This window comes from Lithobates pipiens, unplaced genomic scaffold, assembly GCF_037356315.1.
Source record: "Lithobates pipiens isolate NorthernLeopardFrog02 unplaced genomic scaffold, aLitPip1_a1.2 Scaffold_18, whole genome shotgun sequence".
NCBI lineage: Eukaryota > Metazoa > Chordata > Amphibia > Anura > Ranidae > Lithobates > Lithobates pipiens.
The window spans coordinates 582,361,682-582,369,767 of record NW_027507758.1 but is presented as its reverse complement, the minus strand read 5'-3'; the positions used below and the strand labels follow the sequence as shown (position 1 = coordinate 582,369,767).

The following is an 8,086-nucleotide window of genomic DNA, read 5'->3' as shown; positions in this document are numbered from 1 at the left end:
TCCCTGATATCAGTGTCAGTCCTATATGTCAGTCCCTGGTGTCAGTGTCAGTCCTCTATGTCAGTCCCTGATGTCAGTGTCAGTCCTCTATGTCAGTATCTGATATCAGTGTCAGTCCCCGATGTCAGTGTCAGTCCTCTATGTCAGTCCCCGATGTCAGTGTCAGTCCCTGATATCAGTGTCAGTCCTATATGTCAGTGTCAGTCCTCTATGTCAGTCCCTGATGTCAGTGTCAGTCCCTGATGTCAGTGTCAGTCCTCTATGTCAGTCCCTGATGTCAGTGTCAGTCATCTATGTCAGTGCCTGATATCAGTGTCAGTCCTATGTCAGTCCCTGATGTCAGTGTCAGTCCTCTATGTCAGTATCTGATATCAGTGTCAGTCCTCTATGTCAGTCCCCGATGTCAGTGTCAGTCCTCTATGTCAGTGTCAGTCCTCTATGTCAGTTCCTGATATCAGTGCCAGTCCTATATGTCAGTCCCCGATGTCAGTATCAGTCCTCTATGTCCGTTCCCGATGTCAGTGTCAGTCCTCTATGTCAGTGTCAGTCCTCTATGTCAGTCCCTGATATCAGTGTCAGTCCCTGATATCAGTGTCAGTCCTATATGTCAGTGTCAGTCCTCTATGTCAGCCCCTGATGTCACTGTCAGTCCTCTGTCAGTCCCTGATATCAGTGTCAGTCCTCTATGTCAGTCCCCGATATCAGTGTCAGTCCTCTATGTCAGTCCCCGATGTCAGTGTCAGTCCTCTATGTCAGTGTCAGTCCTCTATGTCAGTCCCTGATATCAGTGTCAGTCCTATATGTCATTGTCAGTCCTCTATGTCAGTCCCTGATGTCACTGTCAGTCCTCTATGTCAGTCCCTGGTGTCACTGTCAGTCCTCTATGTCAGTCCCTGATATCAGTGTCAGTCCTCTATGTCAGTTCCCGATGTCAGTGTCAGTCCTCTGTCAGTCCCCGATGTCAGTCCTCTATGTCAGTCCCTGATATCAGTGTCAGTCCTATATGTCAGTGTCAGTCCTCTATGTCAGTCCCTGATGTCAGTGTCAGTCCTCTATGTCAGTCCCTGATGTCAGTGTCAGTCCTCTATGTCAGTCCCTGATATCAGTGTCAGTCCTATATGTCAGTGTCAGTCCTCTATGTCAGTCCCTGATATCAGTGTCAGTCCTAAATGTCAGTGTCAGTCCTCTATGTCAGTCCCTGATATCAGTGTCAGTCCTCTATGTCAGTCCCCGATGTCAGTGCCAGTCCTCTATGTCAGTCCCCGATGTCAGTGTCAGTCTTCTATGTCAGTGTCAGTCCTCTATGTCAGTCCCTGATATCAGTGTCAGTCCTATATGTCACTGTCAGTCCTCTATGTCAGTCCCTGATGTCACTGTCAGTCCTCTATGTCAGTCCCTGATGTCACTGTCAGTCCTCTATGTCAGTCCCTGATATCAGTGTCAGTCCTCTATGTCAGTCCCTGATGTCAGTGTCAGTCCTCTATGTCAGTCCCTGATATCAGTGTCAGTCCTATATGTCAGTGTCAGTCCTCTATGTCAGTCCCTGATATCAGTGTCAGTCCTCTATGTCAGTCCCTGATGTCAGTGTCAGTACTCTATGTCAGTCCCTGATATCAGTGTCAGTCCTATATGTCAGTGTCAGTCCTCTATGTCAGTCCCTGATGTCACTGTCAGTCCTCTATGTCAGTCCCTGATATCAGTGTCAGTCCTCTATGTCATTTCCCGATGTCAGTGTCAGTCCTCTATGTCAGTCCCTGATGTCAGTGTCAGTCCTCTGTCAGTCCCTGATGTCAGTGTCAGTCCTCTATGTCAGTCCCTGATGTCAGTGTCAGTCCTCTATGTCAGTGTCAGTCCCTGATGTCAGTGTCAGTCCTCTATGTCAGTCCCTGATGTCAGTGTCAGTCCTCTATGTCAGTCCTCTATGTCAGTCCCTGATGTCAGTGTCAGTCCTCTATTCCAGTCTCTGATATCAGTGTCAGTCCTCTATGTCAGTCCCTGATGTCAGAGTCAGTCCTCTATCTCAGTCCATGATGTCAGTGTCAGTCCTCTATGTCAGTCCTCTATGTCAGTCCCGATATCAGTGTCAGTCCTATATGTCAGTCCCTGATGTCAGTGTCGGTCCTCTATGTCAGTCCCTGATGTCAGTGTCAGTCCCTGATGTCAGTGTCAGTCCTCTATGTCAGTCCTCTATTTCAGTCTCTGATATCAGTGTCAGTCCTCTATGTCAGTCCCTAATGCCAGTGTCAGTCCTCTATGCCAGTCCCTGATGCCAGTGTCAGTCCTCTATGTTAGTCCCTGATGTCAGTGTCAGTCCTCTATGTCAGTCCCTGATGTCAGTGTCAGTCCTCTATGTCAGTCCCTGATATCAGTGTTAGTCCTATATGTCAATCCCTGATGTCAGTGTCAGTCCTCTATTTCAGTCCCTGATATCAATGTTAGTCCTATATGTCAATCCCTGATGTCAGTGTCAGTCCTCTATGTCAGTCCCTGATATCAGTGTTAGTCCTATATGTCAATCCCTGATGTCAGTGTCAGTCCTCTATTTCAGTCCCTGATATCAATGTTAGTCCTATATGTCAATCCCTGATGTCAGTGTCAGTCCTCTATGTCAGTCCCTGATGCCAGTGACAGTCCCTGGTATCAGGGTGACATTGCTCTGGGTATCTATGTATACAGATCTGTGGGGTCGCACACTGATTGGATGTGATGATGGGGAGGACGTGTGATGATCACACGGCTGGGTGATGATCTCGGCGCTCTCAGTGACCGGTGTACACTGACTAGGAGGACAGCGGGGTGTGGTCACGTGGACCACTGTGGGCAAACGTCACCGGGCGCCAGTCACAAAGATGGGGGGGAAGAGAAAATCTAAATAGCCTGACTTCATCAGGAGGCGGAGCCCAGGCACGCGCAGCGGGGAGCGCGCCGCCCTGGCTGCCAGGAAGAGGGAAAAGCGCGTCCCCGCCCGGTGCACCGATACCAGAGCGCGCAGCGGGTAACGGGACCGGAGAGAGGTGAGAGGCGGGCACCGTGCGACACCCCGACACCGGGGACTAACACCATGGACAGAAATAATGATATGGAGGACTGGGACACTGATATTAGGGACTGAGATACTGACATACCTGACACAGAACCAGAACACTGACATAGAGGACCAAAACACTGATATCAGGGACTGGGACACTGACATCATGGACTGAGACACTGATATCAGGGACTGGGACACTGACATAGAGGACCAAAACACTGATATCAGGGACTGGGACACTGACATAGAGGACCAAAACACTGATATCAGGGACTGGGACACTGATATCAGGGACTGGGACACTGACATCATGGACTGAGAAACTGATATCAGGGACTGGGACACTGACACAGAGCACTGAGACACTGATATCAGGGACTGGGGCACTGACATAGAGGACCAAAACACTGATATCAGGGACTGGGACACTGACATCATGGACTGAGACACTGATATCAGGGACTGGGACACTGACATAGAGGACCAAAACACTGATATCAGGGACTGGGACACTGACATCATGGACTGAGACACTGATATCAGGGACTGGGACACTCACACAGAGCACTGAGACACTGATATCAGGGACTGGGACACTGACATCATGGACAGAGACACTGATATCAGGGACTGGGACACTGACATAGAGGACCAAAACACTGATATCAGGGACTGGGACACTGACATAGAGGACTAAAACACTGATATCAGGGACTGGGACACTGACATAGAGGACCAAAACACTGATATAAGGGACTGGAATACTGACATCATGGACAGAGACACTGATATCAGGGACTGGGACACTGACATAGAGCACTGAGACACTGATATCAGGGACTGGGGCACGGACATAGAGGACCAAAACACTGATATCAGGGACTGGGACACTGGCAGAGCACTGATATCAGGGACTGGGACACTGACATCATGGACTGAGACACTGATATCAGGGACTGGGACACTGACATAGAGGACCAAAACACTGATATCAGGGACTGGGACACTGACATCATGGACTGAGAAACTGATATCAGGGACTGGGACACTGACACAGAGCACTGAGACACTGATATCAGGGACTGGGACACTGACATCATGGACTGAGACACTGATATCAGGGACTGGGACACTGACATAGAGGACCAAAACACTGATAGCAGGGACTGGGACACTGACATCATGGACTGAGACACTGATATCAGGGACTGGGACACTCACACAGAGCACTGAGACACTGATATCAGGGACTGGGACACTGACATCATGGACAGAGACACTGATATCAGGGACTGGGACACTGACATAGAGGACCAAAACACTGATATCAGGGACTGGGACACTGACATAGAGGACCAAAACACTGATATCAGGGACTGGGACACTGACATAGAGGACCAAAACACTGATATAAGGGACTGGAATACTGACATCATGGACAGAGACACTGATATCAGGGACTGGGACACTGACATAGAGCACTGAGACACTGATATCAGGGACTGGGGCACTGACATAGAGGACCAAAACACTGATATCAGGGACTGGGACACTGGCAGAGCACTGATATCAGGGACTGGGACACTGACATCATGGACTGAGACACTGATATAGAGGACCAAAACACTGATATCAGGGACTGGGACACTGACATAGAGGACCAAAACACTGATATCAGGGACTGAGACACTGACATAGAGGACTGAGATACTGACAGAGTACTAAAACCATGATATCAGGGATTGAGGCACTGACATCATGGAGTGAACACACTTATACCTGGGACTGAGACACTGACATCATGGACTGAACACACTTATACCTGGGACTGAGACACTGACATAGAGGACTGAGACTGATACTCGGGACTGAGACACTGACATAGAGGACTGAGACCCCAGTATATGGAATTGAGATGGTAACGCCAAGGACTAAGACCTTGTGATAGTCCGTGCACATTACTGAGTCCTGATCTAGCATTGTGCATTTTTCAGTCATTAATTGAAGTCTACTATATTCTATACTGAAGCCTCCTGCACTGTTTGTATCAGTGATACGTTGTGGTACAGTGCCGGGGGCAGTGATGTGGTACAGTGCTATTGGTCTCTGCTGCCAGAGATGTGTAGTTCTATGCTGTCAGTGATGTGTAGTTCTATGCTGTCAGTGATGTGTAGTTCTGTGCTGTCAGAGATGTGTAGTTCTGTGCTGTCAGTGATGTGTAGTTCTGTGCTGTCAGAGATGTGTAGGTGTCTGCTGTCAGATGTGTAGGTCTCTGCTGTCAGAGATGTGTAGGTCTCTGCTGTCAGAGATGTGTAGGTCTATGTTGTCAGAGATGTGTAGGTCTATGCTGTCAGAGATGTGTAGGTCTATGCTGTCAGAGATGTGTAGGTCTTGGCTGTCAGAGATGTGTAGGTCTTGCCTGTCAGATGTGTAATTCTATGCTGTCAGAGATGTGTAGGTGTCTGCTGTCAGAGATGTGTAGGTGTCTGCTGTCAGAGATGTATAGGTCTCTGCTGTCAGAGATGTGTAGTTCTATGCTGTCAGAGATGTGTAGTTCTCTGCTGTCAGAGATGTGTAGTTCTATGCTGTCAGAGATGTGTAGTTCTCTGCTGTCAGAGATGTGTAGTTCTCTGCTGTCAGAGATGTGTAGTTCTCTGCTGTCAGAGATGTGTAGTTCTCTGCTGTCAGAGATGTGTAGTTCTCTGCTGTCAGAGATGTGTAGTTCTCTGCTGTCAGTGATGTGTAGTTCTGTGCTGTCAGAGATGTGTAGTTCTGTGCTGTCAGAGATGTGTAGTTCTGTGCTGTCAGAGATGTGTAGGTCTCTGCTGTCAGAGATGTGTAGGTCTCTGCTGTCAGAGATGTGTAGGTCTCTGCTGTCAGAGATGTGTAGGTCTATGCTGTCAGAGATGTGTAGGTCTATGCTGTCAGAGATGTGTAGGTCTATGCTGTCAGAGATGTGTAGGTCTTGGCTGTCAGATGTGTAATTCTATGCTGTCAGAGATGTGTAGGTGTTTGCTGTCAGAGATGTGTAGGTGTCTGCTGTCAGAGATGTATAGGTCTCTGCTGTCAGAGATGTGTAGTTCTATGTTGTCAGAGATGTGTAGGTCTCTGCTGTCAGAGATGTGTAGGTCTCTGCTGTCAGAGATGTGCAGGTCTCTGCTGTCAGAGATGTGCAGGTCTCTGCTGTCAGAGATGTGCAGTTCTCTGCTGTCAGAGATGTGCAGTTCTCTGCTGTCAGAGATGTGCAGTTCTCTGCTGTCAGAGATGTGCAGTTCTCTGCTGTCAGAGATGTGCAGTTCTCTGCTGTCAGAGATGTGCAGGTCTCTGCTGTCAGAGATGTGCAGGTCTCTGCTGTCAGAGATGCGCAGGTCTCTGCTGTCAGAGATGCGCAGGTCTCTGCTGTCAGAGATGCGCAGGTCTCTGCTGTCAGAGATGCGCAGGTCTCTGCTGTCAGAGATGCGCAGGTCTCTGCTGTCAGAGATGCGCAGGTCTCTGCTGTCAGAGATGCGCAGGTCTCTGCTGTCAGAGCTGCGCAGTTCTCTGCTGTCAGAGCTGCGCAGTTCTCTGCTGTCAGAGATGCGCAGTTCTCTGCTGTCAGAGATGCGTAGGTCTCTGCTGTCAGAGATGCGTAGGTCTCTGCTGTCAGAGATGCGTAGGTCTCTGCTGTCAGAGATGCGTAGGTCTCTGCCGTCAGAGATATATCTTAAATATCTTCTCTTGATCCGTGCTGCAGGCAATAGCCATGGGTGTTGATCAGTGTATTCTGACAATGACTTCCCGCCATCAGAAGCGGGAGGATTCCACCAAACACGACAAATGTCTGGATGGGGGATTCGAGTCATTGAACCAATACCGGACTTGTGTATAGGCAGCCTCTGGCTCTCATCACCTGCACTGATTGATTTATCTCTAGCCCTTACTATTTGGATGGAGCTCGGAGAAGATCACATACCTGTCATCTCTGTTTTCCCCACCCTGACTTCCTGTTCTGCAGGTACAACCAGGAATAGCGCCCTCTGTTCTTCTCCTGGGAATGACTTAAACTATAACTTAAGAAATATGATTTTTTAATATAGTTTTGGACAGAGGGAAGAAGAAATAGAACCCCTGTCCGGTGTTTATTACTGTCCGTGCCCCTGATTTACCCTCTCTATTGGTCCTTTTTTACCATTATCACAGAGGGTGGAAGTTTTGGGTTGTCTCCCCAGAACAGGAATAGGGAAACAATCTTCCAGTGGGGACACTAGTACTGGGGATGACCTGGAATTCTCAGTTTACAGGGATTTTCTCTCACTGTGTTGACTATGAGACAGGAAGTGGAGGGAAATCTTCCAATGGGGACACAGATGGCAAAAAAAAAAAAAAAACTGACGGGTTATAACCTTACCTTACTCTGCCCAAAATTAAGGAAATACATTTTTTTTTGCCTTTTTTATTTCCACTTTAAAAGTGAATTAGGAAAGGCAAAATCTTCCTTTTGATAGTGACCTGCTGGTGACCATTGTTAGTGGTAAGAAATCAAAAACTATTTTAAAAAGAGATTTCCCCCTTGTTTTGGAGGGATTACAGTCACTTCCTGTTGTGTTGGGAGGAATTACTGTCACTTCCTGTGGTGTTGGGAGGGATTACTGTCACTACCTGTTGTTGTGTTGGGAGGGATTGCTGTCACTTCCTGTTGTGTTGGCAGGGATTACTTTCACTTCCTGTTGTGTTGGCAGGGATCACTTTCACTTCCTGTTGTGTTGGCAGGGATTACTGTCACTTCCTGTTGTGTTGGCAGGGATTACTGTCACTACCTGTTGTGTTGGGAGGGAATACTGTCACTTCCTGTTGTGTTGGCAGGGATTACTGTCACTTCTGGTTGTGTTGGGAGGGATTACTGTCACTTCCTGTTGTGTTGGCAGGGATTACTGTCACTTCCTGTTGTGTTGGCAGGGATTACTGTCACTACCTGTTGTGTTGGCAGGGATTACTGTCACTACCTGTTGTGTTGGCAGGGATTACTGTCACTACCTGTTGTGTTGGCAGGGATTACTGTCACTACCTGTTGTGTTG

At 48.3% G+C, this 8,086-nt stretch overlaps 1 protein-coding gene across 5 annotated transcripts in view; it reads left to right on the top strand.

Annotated features, from left to right (window-relative positions):
• The first annotated feature begins 2,863 nt into the window (after positions 1-2,863).
• DTNB (dystrobrevin beta) overlaps positions 2,864-8,086 on the top strand; it is a 239,843-nt gene continuing 234,620 nt past the window's right edge. For 3 of the 5 annotated variants that reach the window (XM_077489117.1, XM_077489113.1, XM_077489114.1), the window contains exon 1: positions 2,865-3,014. The gene's annotated coding sequence lies outside the window, so the exon portion shown is untranslated. Of the gene's footprint in view, positions 3,015-8,086 lie in introns of all 5 variants that reach the window. The other 2 variants (XM_077489116.1, XM_077489115.1) reach the window with 2 other exon arrangements.